Genomic DNA, 12615 nt, shown 5'->3' on the forward strand with positions numbered 1-12615 from the left:
AATATGATTAGCTTTGTTAAAGAAATAGAGGAGTATAAAGGGCATCTTCTTCTTATTGAATTGTCCTGTAAGTTGCTAAGGTTTGGTGAAAGTCAAGGTGTTTTGGGGTGTTTGGGGTAGCAATTTGCTCAATGAATTGTTTTTCCAGTTATGTTCTTTTTAAAATTAAAAGAAAAAAAGTATGTTCTTCACCTCATAGCATTTGAATTATCACTCTGTGTGCAGATTGTCTGAATAGTTTTCTTGGAATTGAAAATTTCCTTTTTCCATAAGTTTCTGGAAGTGGGTCTTGCCATTCAAGTAGAGGAAGAGAAGAAAAAGCAAAGCTGCCTTCATGGGAGGCAAGGTCTGTTCTTGGCTTTGTCCCTTGTTAGTGTGTGACCTCCAGCAGGTCACTTCACGCCTCTAGTGTGGCTGTTATCTATCAATAATAGACACAGTAATTCCTGTTCCTTTACGCATTTTCAGGAAGTGCCTTCACTCTGTAGGAAGATGCATGGAAATGACTGTAGAAGTGAAGAGGTTTTGCCATAAAAGTTGCTCACCTGTGAAGAACCACTATTCAAAGTAATTTCACTTTTAAAGGCTCACTTTCTTTGTTTTATCTACTGTTATTTTTAGCCCTATTTTCAAATGAACTTTATTTTCTAATAGTTTTAGATTTATAGAAAAATTGTGAAGATAGTACAGAGTATCCATTTATCCCATGTCCAGTTTCCTCTTTTATCAGCATTTAAGATTAGTATTTTATCCATATTTTTAATCACTAAAATAAATACTGTTCTATATCCTCGAGATCCAAAAAATAAATGGGGGATGTCCAGCTTCCTTTTCTGTGATCTCAGCTTCCCTTCCCCACCGCAATGGGAAACAGTATATTTGCTGTAAGTAACAGTGTATTTGCTTATGGCATTCTTGGCTCCAAATACAGAAAAGCTTGACTCAACTGGCTTAAAAAGTAAAGAAAATTTATTACTGAGATAACAGGAGATGTGGCAATTCCAATTCAGGGACTCAGTGATTGATGTCCTCAGTCAGGCTTTTCCCATGTTTCTGCCTCCTCATCCTCAGGGAGCTGGCTTGTCTGCAGTCTAGCACTGCTCCTGGTTGCCAAATGGCCACAGCAGTTCATGCATCCCATCCAGATACAACTACAACCAGCAGAAGAGGGACTGTTTCTTTTGTGATTCTTGATCAGCAAAGAAGGCCTTTTCCAGAAGCCTTTCAGCAGACTTTCTCGCAACTATTTTTGGTCCAATTGCATCATATGTCTACGCCTATACCAGTCACTGGTAAGAGAAGGGAGGTGCTGTGAGTGGCTTAGAGCAATCATGATGTGCCTCTTAGGGTTGCGGCTGGGGTTCTCTTCCTCTGAGGAAGTATACAGCCTAGGGAACAGTGGACACAAGCAAAAGAAATGCTGGGGTTGGTGGTGTGGTGACTGTCTGGTGGGTAGGCAATTAACAAAGGCAACTACCACAGATATTACTACATTTGCATAATAATGGTGAGTGGAAGAAATTTAAATAATAAAATAACAAACAATATTCGCTTATTACAAACCAGGTGTGCTTGTAAGATAGAAATGGGATTCTGTACATAAACAATATCATCAAGGCCTTTTCTAACGTGCTTTGAAGTAATGAAGATTTGGGGACATAATATGGTTATTAGGGGCCTTTAAAATTTGCAAAGCTGCCTATTTTACAGATACTGAAACAATATATGCCAAATAAATATTTGTTGAGTTGTGTTGAATGAATATTTTGTCCAAGGCAGTGAAGCAAGATATATTTTTCCTTTTTGCTTGAATACGATTTACTCTTCTAAATTTTGACTTTAAACAACATATACATATTTCAAGCAGAGTTAATATAGATAAGTTAATATATTATTATTTTATAGATAGTAAATTGAATCAGGGAAAAGTTTAACTTATAAACTGTCAAAACATTCCCAACATTTGAAGAACAAACTCATTTGAAATTATTATCCATTTTAAAAAATTTACATTTATATGCTTTTGTTGTTTATTGAGGTATAATTTACAGAGTTTTTTGGTGCAGAGTTCTATGATTTTTGACAAATGTATATACAGTGTGCAACCACCAGGATTAAGACAGAGATAGTCAATTTCCTCCCCTCTACTTTAATCCCTGGCAATCACTTCTTTGATTTCTGTCCCTATAGTTTTGACTTTTCTAGAATATTATAAAAATGGCATATACAGTATATAGTCCTTTAAGTCTGGCTTCTTTACTCAGCATTACTCTTTTGAAATTTTTTAATGTGTGGTGAGTATCTTTTGTTGGTTCCTATTTATTGCTGATCAGTATTCCATTGTATGGATGTACCACACTTTGTTTACCTATTCATAAGTTGGACATTTGGCTTGTTGCCAGCTTTTGGCAATTATAAATACCATTACTGTAACTGTTCCTGGAGAGGTTTTTTTTTTTTTTTTGCGGTACACGGCCCTCTCACTGTTGTGGCCTCTCCCGTTGCGGAGCAACAGGCTCCGGACGCGCAGGCTCAGCGGCCATGGCTCACGGGCCCAGCCGCTCCGCGGCATGTGGGATCTTCCTGGACCGGGGCACAAACCCGTGTCCCCTGCATCGGCAGGCGGACTCTAAACCACTGCGCCACCAGGGAAGCCCTGGAGAGGTTTTTTAAATGAAAACATTTCATTTCCCTTGGGTAAATTGCTGGGTTATATGGAATGTATTTAATGTTATAAGAACTGCCGAGTTTTTTAATCAAGAGGCTATACCATTTTGCATTTCCACCAGCAAGCAATGTGTGAGAGTTTCAGTTGCTCCACATCTTCTCTCAACATTTGGTAATGTCAATTTTTTAACCTGAGCTATTTCAGTAGGTGTGTAGTGGTGTATCATTGTGATTTTAATTTGTATTTTCCTAATGATTAATGATGATGAACATCTTTTCATGTGCTTGCATGGCATTGTCCTTCATTGGTGAAATGACTGTTCAAATATTTTCCTGATTTTTTTTTTTATTGAGTTGTGTTTTTATTATTGTTTTCAGAGTTTTAAAAATATTCTGGATACAAGTTCTTATTAGATAGGATTCACAAATATTTTATCCCAGTCTGTGTTTTATGCTCATTATGTTCATTTTCTTAACCATGTCTTTAGGAGATTAATCGATTTTTAAGATTCAAATTTGTATGTTCTAGGTCTGGGAGAAAGAAAACCAATTTGTTTATGCCTACTTGAAGATTGCTTACATGCAGGGTTAGCTAAAATGCCTTTCAAAAACCCAAAAGGCCATGATAATTTTTATAATAGATTTTTCTCTGATATCCTAAAAAAATGTGAAGCAGCAATAACATTAAGGCTAAAATTATGAACTATGTTAGTTACAACATTCATAATTTTTTTTTTTTTTTTTTTTTTTTTTTTGGGGGGCCTCTTCTAGGACACGAGCCCGTGTCCCCTGCATCGGCAGGCGGACTCTCAACCACTGCGCCACTAGGGAAGCCCAACACTCATAATTTTTTATCCTATAGGTTTGCCGCATGATTACTACATGCAACAGAAAATTAAGCTATAGAACAATGTTCATGAACTTTTCCTTATGGCTCATTATAACACTGTTATAATGTCAGAAGAACCAAAAAAAAAAAAATTACCAAGAGGGATTGCCAATGAGCCACTGGGATAACGTTAATTAAATAGAATATTAAGTCAATACTCTTTTCTTTTTTTTTTTTTACAATATTTGGACATTTTACTCTACTTATTGAGATAGGCTAGGATGGTACTGTGGTAACAACCCCCAAATCTTAGTAGATAAACACATAAAAGTTTACTTCTGGCCCCTATTGGGTGGTGGTGGTGGTGCTGGTGTGTAGGTTGCTCTGTTTAATCTCTCAGAGCTCACGAGGGTAGAGACTCAAATTTGGTTGGGTGGTACAGTAGGGGAAGAGAGAGAATGGAGAATCCTGCAGGCTTTTCACTGCCTCACTGACAGAGGTCTTATCCACTCACACTTCATTAGCCAGAATTGGCCCTGTGTAATCACGAAGGGGCTGGAAAGTATAGTCTCCTGTACATTCAGGAGGTCAAGGAGAATATTGGTGAGTGCTAGCAATGTTTATCATATTTCCAAAAATAACATAAAAGATAAATTATAACCACCTTATTTAAATTAGACATTTTGAGACAGCCTTATTACTCACTTGCTGGAAAACCTTGAACTAGTTACTTAACTTCTGCGAGCCTCAACGACCTCATCTAGAAAAGGGGTAATAATGATAGCTAACATTTATTGAGTATATACTAGTAGCCAAGATCTGTTACAAGTACTTGACATATATATAATGCTTTAACGTTTTACAACTCCTATGCAGGAGGAACTTATTACCACCATTGTTACAGATGAGGCAGTCGGGGTACCAGGAGCCTAAGGAATTTGCTGATTCAGAAGGTTCATGAGACTTGGTTCTGATTGGAACCCAGGCATCTGGTGCTGATGCTGCTAGGCTTCATGACTAGGCTATACCTTCTCTTTTGTAGGTAGTCATACCTGTTTGAATTAGATGTGTATTAATTAGATTAATTAGATGTGTGTTGCATAGTAGGTGCAATCCTTGTCATTATAAACATTTTAGATGTGCTGGCAAAGACAGAAAGAGAAATTTGGCTAAGATGTTCAATAGAATAATCCAGTGAAAATGCTGTTGTTTTATGGGGGTGTGGAATGGAGAGGGAGATGGGAAAGGTTATCCCCAAATGATTGTCTATCTGGCTAAGTTTCTACCCACAGTTCTCTGCGGGGGCCCTTTGCTCTCTATAACAGTTTCCATCGTGATCTCAGTATTGACAATGATGTCCCTGGAGATTTCAGTTCTGGCATAGACACCTGACATATTTTCAGAGTTCTACAAAATAATGAATTTGATGGGGGTGCTGCAGAATAAATTGCTGGGTTCATCTCCTCTCTGAGGGCAAGTAGCTTCCATCCTAGCCCTCTTAGAGTTTCATACTGCTTAGGGATCAGTGTTTCTGGGTATGTCTTGAGCAACCAGTAACTTTGTTAGGTATTTTATTCAAATCCTCCCACTGTGCATATAAGAAATCACCAAGAATCCTGTTCTAGGAATTCAAAAGATCCCTCTGTCAGTTAGGAATGCTTTTGGGTGAAAGTAACAGAACACCTAAGGGGTGATTGTTGAAACAAGAGGACTTTGGCAGTGACCCAGACTCAATGACTCCATTACTTCTGTCTCTGGTGGTTTCTTAGCCTTTTGCTCACAGTCACAAGATGGCTACTGAAGCTCCAACCATCCCACCCTTATACCAAAAGGAAAGTGATGGCAGAAAATGGGCTTTCCTTTTATCAGGGAAGAAAAGTTTTCTCTGAAACCTCGCAGTACGTGTCTCCTCACTGCTCACTGGTTACAGTGGTGTTGCATGCTCATTATTGGACCAGTTCACCGTGTACTGGGATAAAGCATCTTCCTCCAGTTCTTGATAAAAATTGTATTTTGCTAGAAAAGATAAAGGGGTGCGTGTGTGTATGTGTCTGTGGGTAGGCAATAAATTTTGTTTGCTGCATAGCCCTTCTCTCTCCTATAGGCACCCAGAACAGATCACTCCCTGTATGGATTTTCATTCTGAGAGCCTATTGGCTGCTTTGGAATTGATCCCAGAATCATACTAGGTGGTAACATTGGACTCCTCACCCAAGATGGGGAGGGTCAATCAGACTGTCTTTGGTGAGCCTCCAGCACATGGGGAGTTATGGTTCCTACAGATACCCTTCTTCATCATATCTCCAGCTATATCAACCAATGCTTATGTGCTAGTTAGAATGAATGAAGTGACTATTTTGGTGATTCTGTGTTAATTTGACTTCAAAGAGTTGCAGACATAGATCAATTTTAGGCAATAACCAGATCAAGCCATTTCAGGACAGTTTGTATCAGTCTTCATGTTTTTAACAAGATACGATGCCAGGTTGAGTCCGATGCAAATTCAGTTGAAATTTTCAAGTTCAGTTAATGAAGGCGTCTAGATTATCTTTAGACCACACAGCCTGCTGCGCTAAAATGGGCCCATTGCAAAGTTATTCTCAAGGGCTGTTACTTCTGTTCCGCCGAACTTTTACTGTTTGTGAGTAAAAAGGGATGATAGTATTTTTGCTCTTCAAGTCTCCCTTTCATAACTTATGCAACGCATCAGCAAGAGTAGGGGCCACTGAGGGCACCATGAGAGTTTGCAGTGCACACCATCAGTTTCCTTTCAGTTGCTCTTACTCCACAGTTGAGGTTGGAGGGGTGGAAGGAGCCCCTGACATGCATGGCTTGGTATCTACTCTGCCAGCGTTTCATGAGATGCTACTAACCAACTATGAAAAGACATTCTCTGGGTGTTGATCACAGGTTAGTCTGGGCAAATGACACTACAATTTAATTTTCATGATTGGTATGCATTTAAACATTTTAATATTTATTTTTAAAATTGTATTTCAGTTTTCAGAAAACATAGAGTATGGAGAAAGAAATCATCCTCTTTAGGATAAGCATTTTTTCCAAGTTTCCTTTATTGTTGTTAAGTAAATAAATAACTTCTACAAAACTCATAGTCCAACTGGTTAACTCCTCTGTCTGCAAACACAGGAGCACTCCTTCACCTGGCAGGGATGCTGTGAAGCGTAGTTAATTGTTTGCAAAATGATCCCAAGCTCCCCGATGAAAGCAGCCACACTTCCCATGCCCGTTGTTACTGTTACAGTATTCTCTGCTGCCAAGGAGAATTGGATCCAGAATCTGCCTGGATTTAAATTTATTTATTTATTTAGTTTTGGCTGCGTTGGGTCTTCGTTGCTGCGTGCAGGCTTTCTCTAGTTGCGGCGAGCGGGGGCTGCTCTTCATTGCGGAGCGCGGGCTTGTCATTGCGGGGGCTTCTCTCGCTGCGGAGCACAGGCATTGAGGAAGACTGGCTTGTGTTCAGAGAGGGGCGCATCAGTGCTCGTTCAGTTGTTGGAAAATTGTTCAGCTTGCCTGTGATCTGATTAGGTTTACCTTTAGCGGTGGTGTGCTAGCCAGAGTCGGGTCTTTTACAAACCTGCCTCCAATAGGGTCACGAGCATCAATCAGAGGAAGAATCCAGGAACAAACCAGTCATTTCCCCAAATTCCTTTTTGCTTTGCTTTTTTTGTTTTTTCAGAGATCAAATTCAAACAGCATTTTATGCTTTCTTTCACTGAACGAACAGTAGCCTGGAGAAGGTATTTCAATCCCCTTATAGAAACTTTTTCTATAAAGTGCACTTTCCGGGGCTCATCTGGAGCACTGCTGGTTTGGGCCTTCAACTGGACCTGGAAGTGCTGGCTGGTCCCTGCGTTGTGCTCTCTCCAAAGGCGTATTTATGGCAAAGGCTATGGTAACTATCAAAAGAAACATGGGCCTTTGTTATACCGCAGAAACTAACACAACATTTGTAAAGCAATTATACTCCAATAAAGATGTTAAGGGAAAAAAAAAAAAAAGAAAAAGAAAAAAACACAAAATAACGTGGACTGCCTCTGAGCTCCTCTGGAGCAGAGGAATGTTAAGCGAGACATCCGTCTGCAAAAACAGTCAACTAAATATGCCCACTGCCTGTTCCTGAACTTCAGGAAAAATGGTTTATACTTTTTTTTTTTTTAACATCTTTATTGGGGTATAATTGCTTAACAATGGTGTGTTAGTTTCTGCTTTATAACAAAGTAAATCAGCTATACATATACATATGTTCCCATATCTCTTCCACTGGGCTTTCTATCCTGTTCCATTGATCTATCTTTCTGTTTTTGTGTCAGTACCATACTGTCTTGATTACTGTAGCTTTGTAATATAGTCTGAAGTCAGGGAGCCTGATTCCTCCAGCTCCGTTTTTCGGTCTCAAGATTGCTTTGGCTATTCGGGGTCTTTTGTGTTTCCATACAAATTGTGAAATTTTTTGTTCTAGTTCTGTGAAAACTGCCAGTGGTAGTTTGATAGGGATTGCATTGAATCTGTAGATTGCTTTGGGTAGTAGAGTCATTTTCACAATGTTGATTCTTCCAATCCAAGAGCATACTAAATGAATTTCAGAAAAGCAATAAAAGCCAAGGTATCCACCTTATACTGATTTCTATATTAACAGAGAAAACACAGATTTTTAATGGTGCATATCATTTATTAGATGGATCATTCTATGGTAGTAATATTATCATTAACTATATCATGTATAATACAACTGTACGGTACCAGTTTTGTTAGAGCTCTGATGTATGATGTATTAGGTACTAATCTTATTTAATCCTCACAATAGTCCTATGTGATAGGTAGTTTGATTTTACAGTTGAAGAAATGGAAGATTTTGCAGCTCAGTTACTTGTAAGTGGAGAAGCAGGGATTCCAATCTGTTGTCAAAGCGTAAGTCACAAGGTTCTACTGGGTGCAGTTCTAGAACATGATATACTGATCATTATTGGTAATGATCAGAAAAATTCATGATTTACTATTCATTTGAATATTAGTTATAGGAACAGAAGATGATAAAATAACATCTGTGAATTTTTTTTTAACAGAAGAAAAATAAAAATGTAAATCAGCCAGAGGAAAAATGTCCTAAAACTGTTTCCAAAATCATTCTTAGTGGCAAATCCTTAGGCTAAATGGCAATGTATAGAAACTCAGTGCGGGGAATTCCCTAGTGATCCAGTGGTTAGGACTCTGCGCTTTCACTGACGAGGGGCCCAGGTTCGATCCCTGGTCAGGGAACAAAGATCCCGCAAGCTGTGCAGCATGGCCAAAAAAAGAAAACGAAAAAGAAAAAGAAACTGAATGCCACCAAATGATAAGGATTTTAGGTTACTAAAGTACAAATAAAATGGGAATTATTTCTGTCAAAGCAAGAGCTGATTTCTACTACAGAGATTAGGGAATCAGGGACAGGGCAAAAACAGTAAGGTTCAGAATGTTTATTTAAAAATATACCATGATTCTTTACTTTGTAAATACTAAACATAACTTAGATATTGGAAGTTCCTTCCAGAATAAATTATTAACCCCATGGTGGAGAGGACAGTGGACAGGAGGCTAGGAGGGACAGATTCTAGTTCTGCCTCCAGTTAGCTAGCTCTGTGACCTTGGACGAGTCACTTGACCTCTCCAGACTTCAATTTTTTCACCTGTACAATGAGGTCTCTGGTCCCTTCCAATTCTAAAATTCTCAAAGTCTATGAGTCAAACTTATCTCATCTTTGCTAATGGCTCAGTTTTACTTTCCACACACCTCTTAGGGAATTGTCAAGGAACCAACTGAAAAAGCAATTCAATTCTCACATGAGTTTCTTTGCTCACTCCATGCCCCCAAGCTGCTGCTGCTGTTTTTAACCCCTTTGTCATTGGGAAACACTTTCAAGGATAGTGGGGAAGCAAGTAAGGTGAAAATAATTTACCAAAAGACCGAGTTTTACATTTACATGCAATGCACTTATGTCCACCTTGCCATCTCGTTCGTTGTTCTGCTTTTCAATTACCCTCTGTTAGTTTGGATTGCTTTTTTTTTTCATTTACTACAAAATCCTATTTAAAAAATTGTAACTTGGAAAACCAAGATGGATCCTTCTATTCAAATTAGCAAGGAACAAAATATTTTTAGATTTTTACCTACTAATTTTCCATGTGCAACGACTGTCACTATTTTAGCTGACAGAATTAATGAGCTGATTCAATTAAAAGGATTTAGGAAAATTATTTATGGCTTAATGGTAAGTGTATTAACAAAACCTCCATTACCATGTACAGCATACCTATCTCTTTCATCCTTGAAAATATTTTAAGATTTCTTTTTGGGAGCATATTTTAAAACAAATATAACAAGTATACAATAACTACTCTATAAAAATGCCCTGCACTAAGTAGGAAATTGATACCCACATGATATAAAGACCATGAAAGAGAAGGAAGGCACAGTCTGCAGCTGACCTTGAAACCCCAAGCCTGTTTTTACCAGGAAAACAAACAAGAAAACTAAAAAACTAATGAGTATGTGAGACCATCTAATAGGAGACAATCCTCAAATCTCACGATCCTCACGCAGAGCCCAAAGTATAGAAACCCAATGTTTTTTTTTTTTTTTTTTTTGCGGTACGCAGGCCTTTCACTGTTGTGGCCTCTCCCGTTGCGGAGCACAGGCTCCGGACGCGCAGGCTCAGCGGCCATGGCTCACGGGCCCAGCTGCTCGGCGGCATGTGGGATCCTCCCGGACCGGGGCACAAACCCGTGTCCCCTGCATCGGCAGGCGGACTCTCAACCACTGCGCCACCAGGGAAACCCGAAACCCAATGTTTTTCATCAATAATGTCATGTAACTTGTAGGCGTTTACTTTACTGAGAGCAATAATTATCTGTGGCCTTCTAAAGTGTTTATCTTGAGTTTTAAAATCATATTCCTATTGAAATATTTTGCTTATATGAATTACTAAACAGATCTCAGCCATGGACAGATGTTATTTCACTTGATGTTATAGAACCAGTGAAAAATGTTACTGCTTATTTTATTACTCAGGGCCATGAACAAGATTATGAGTTCTGTTCCAAATGCTTAGAATGTACTTATACTTGCACTAAACATGAATGACCTAGGGTGGGAATTGAAACTATGTGGCATCTGTGTGATCACTACCCACTCCAAAGATTAGTGCCCATAATTGATCACAACCCTATTTCCCGCTGAGCTGAACTCGGCCTCAGAATCCTTCTCTATAGCGGTGGATGCAGCTACCACAAGCAAATAGAAAACTATTTGCTGCCTGAAGTCTAGAAGTAAAATATCTTATTAAAAGCCCCATAGGTTTGCTTCTTTCCTTATTACCCTGTAAGTGTCCTCCCTGAAAATTTTAAATCTTTTGTTTTCATTTTGACAAGTAATGATATATTAAAAAAAAAAAAAAAAAGACCATTTGGGACTTCCCTGGTGGCACAGTGGATAAGAATCCACCTGCCAATGGAGGGGACATGGGTTCTAGCCCTGATCCGGGAAGATCCCACATGCCACGGAGCAACTAAGCCCGTGCGCCACAACTACGGAGCCTGTGCTCTAGAGCCCGCCAGCCACAACTACTGAGCCTGTGCTCTAGAGCCCGCCAGCCACAACTACTGAGCCCACGTGCCACAACTACTGAAGCCCGCGTGCCTAGAGCCCGTGCTCTACAACAAGAGAAGCCACTGCAATGAGAAGCCTGCACACCGCAACGAAGAGTAGCCCCCGCTCGCCACAACTAGAGAAAGCCTGCATGCAGGCACGAAGAACCAACGAAGCCAAAAATAAATAAAATTAAATCTTAAAAAAAAAGACCATTTATTGCACATTTTTGAATTTCCCACAGCACCTCAAACACTTCTAAACACACATTAGGGACTCTATAAATACTTGTGTCTTGAAGAGTCTAAATGCTAGAAATACAAGATGGAAACATCCCACAGAGCCAAAGAGGACCCAATCACAGTGACGTCTGTCCTGGGCTTCAGTTCTCTCCAGACACTCACAGAAGGAATCACACACCAAAACGGCCCCAACAAATTAAGTCCTGGGAGAGCAAAGGAGAAACATGGAAATTCCAGTTCCTTTTGTGTTATAAGTTTTCAAAATATGAGGAAATATGCCAAATGCCTTTGATAATATACTCTGAATTAATGACTAACAGGGAAATGCCCCCTGAGCAGTTCATGGACAGTGTCTCTCCCAAGTCAGATCCTGTTGGCAAATGACCAAAGAACCCTTCTCTCCTGAGCCAGCAGACACTTCTATGGCCCGGAAGCACTCTGATATCAACTCAGCATTATAAAAGTGAGCAATTAAAAGCACCATTTGCAGTTAATCTAATAATTCCACTGAATATCCCCAAACCTGTGTACAAAACATATTTTATTTGGGACCCTGACTTGATTTTAGGGTAAACTGTTTCTTAAACAGAAATATAAAGATAAGCCTTAAGCTTTTTTTTTAAGAGAAACAAAGATAAGATTTTAAAATGTTTGAGTTAATTTAGCAATATACTGGATAAACAATAAGGTAGTAAGGCTAAATTTAAGGCAAATGCAATGAAAGAACATGAATTCCCCTTAAGACTAAATATCAAATAGTCTGGTTGATGAAACTGCTGTATTTTAGGTTTTGAGGGTTTCTAAAGTAAGTAATTCTCTAATTAACACCAAAATATATGATGCTTTTCTCCGATTCCAATACATAACACCCAGTTTTCAGCTGAAGAAAATGAGAAAGTTAAAATTAAAAAGGCCCAATTATTTCTTCAATGCAAGCGAGAACATATTTAATATAAATTTAACAGTCATTCATTTGTGCATTCAACATTTATTGAACACCTGCTCTGTGCCAGGAACTCTGTTAGCTATTAGGGGTTAGAGCGGGGAACAAGATATAGTTCCTACTCTATGGAGCTTACAAGTGAGTCAGAAATCTTGCCACTAAACAACTAGAGAAAGAAATATGTCAACAATTGAGATAAATGTGGCACAATCAAATAAAAGGCTCTTGTTTACAACTTTCGGTTTACTTACAAAACTATGGTTTCCTACAGAGGTCATTTGGATTATGT

The 12615-nt window shown here is 38.9% G+C and overlaps 1 protein-coding gene across 2 annotated transcripts in view; it reads right to left on the reverse strand.

Moving 5' to 3' along the window:
- Positions 1-1351: 1351 nt before the first annotated feature.
- The window catches only part of CDIN1 (CDAN1 interacting nuclease 1), a 226770-nt gene continuing 215506 nt past the window's right edge, over positions 1352-12615 (reverse strand). Inside the window, exon 15 of one of the 2 annotated variants that reach the window (XR_003001457.1) lies at positions 1352-1388. The gene's annotated coding sequence lies outside the window, so the exon portion shown is untranslated. Of the gene's footprint in view, positions 1389-11340; positions 11587-12615 lie in introns of those variants that run through there. The other variant, XR_003001456.1, reaches the window with a different exon arrangement.

This window comes from Neophocaena asiaeorientalis, unplaced genomic scaffold (genome assembly GCF_003031525.2).
Source record: "Neophocaena asiaeorientalis asiaeorientalis breed wild unplaced genomic scaffold, Neophocaena_asiaeorientalis_V1.1 scaffold119, whole genome shotgun sequence".
In the NCBI taxonomy this organism is placed as follows: Eukaryota; Metazoa; Chordata; class Mammalia; order Artiodactyla; family Phocoenidae; genus Neophocaena; species Neophocaena asiaeorientalis.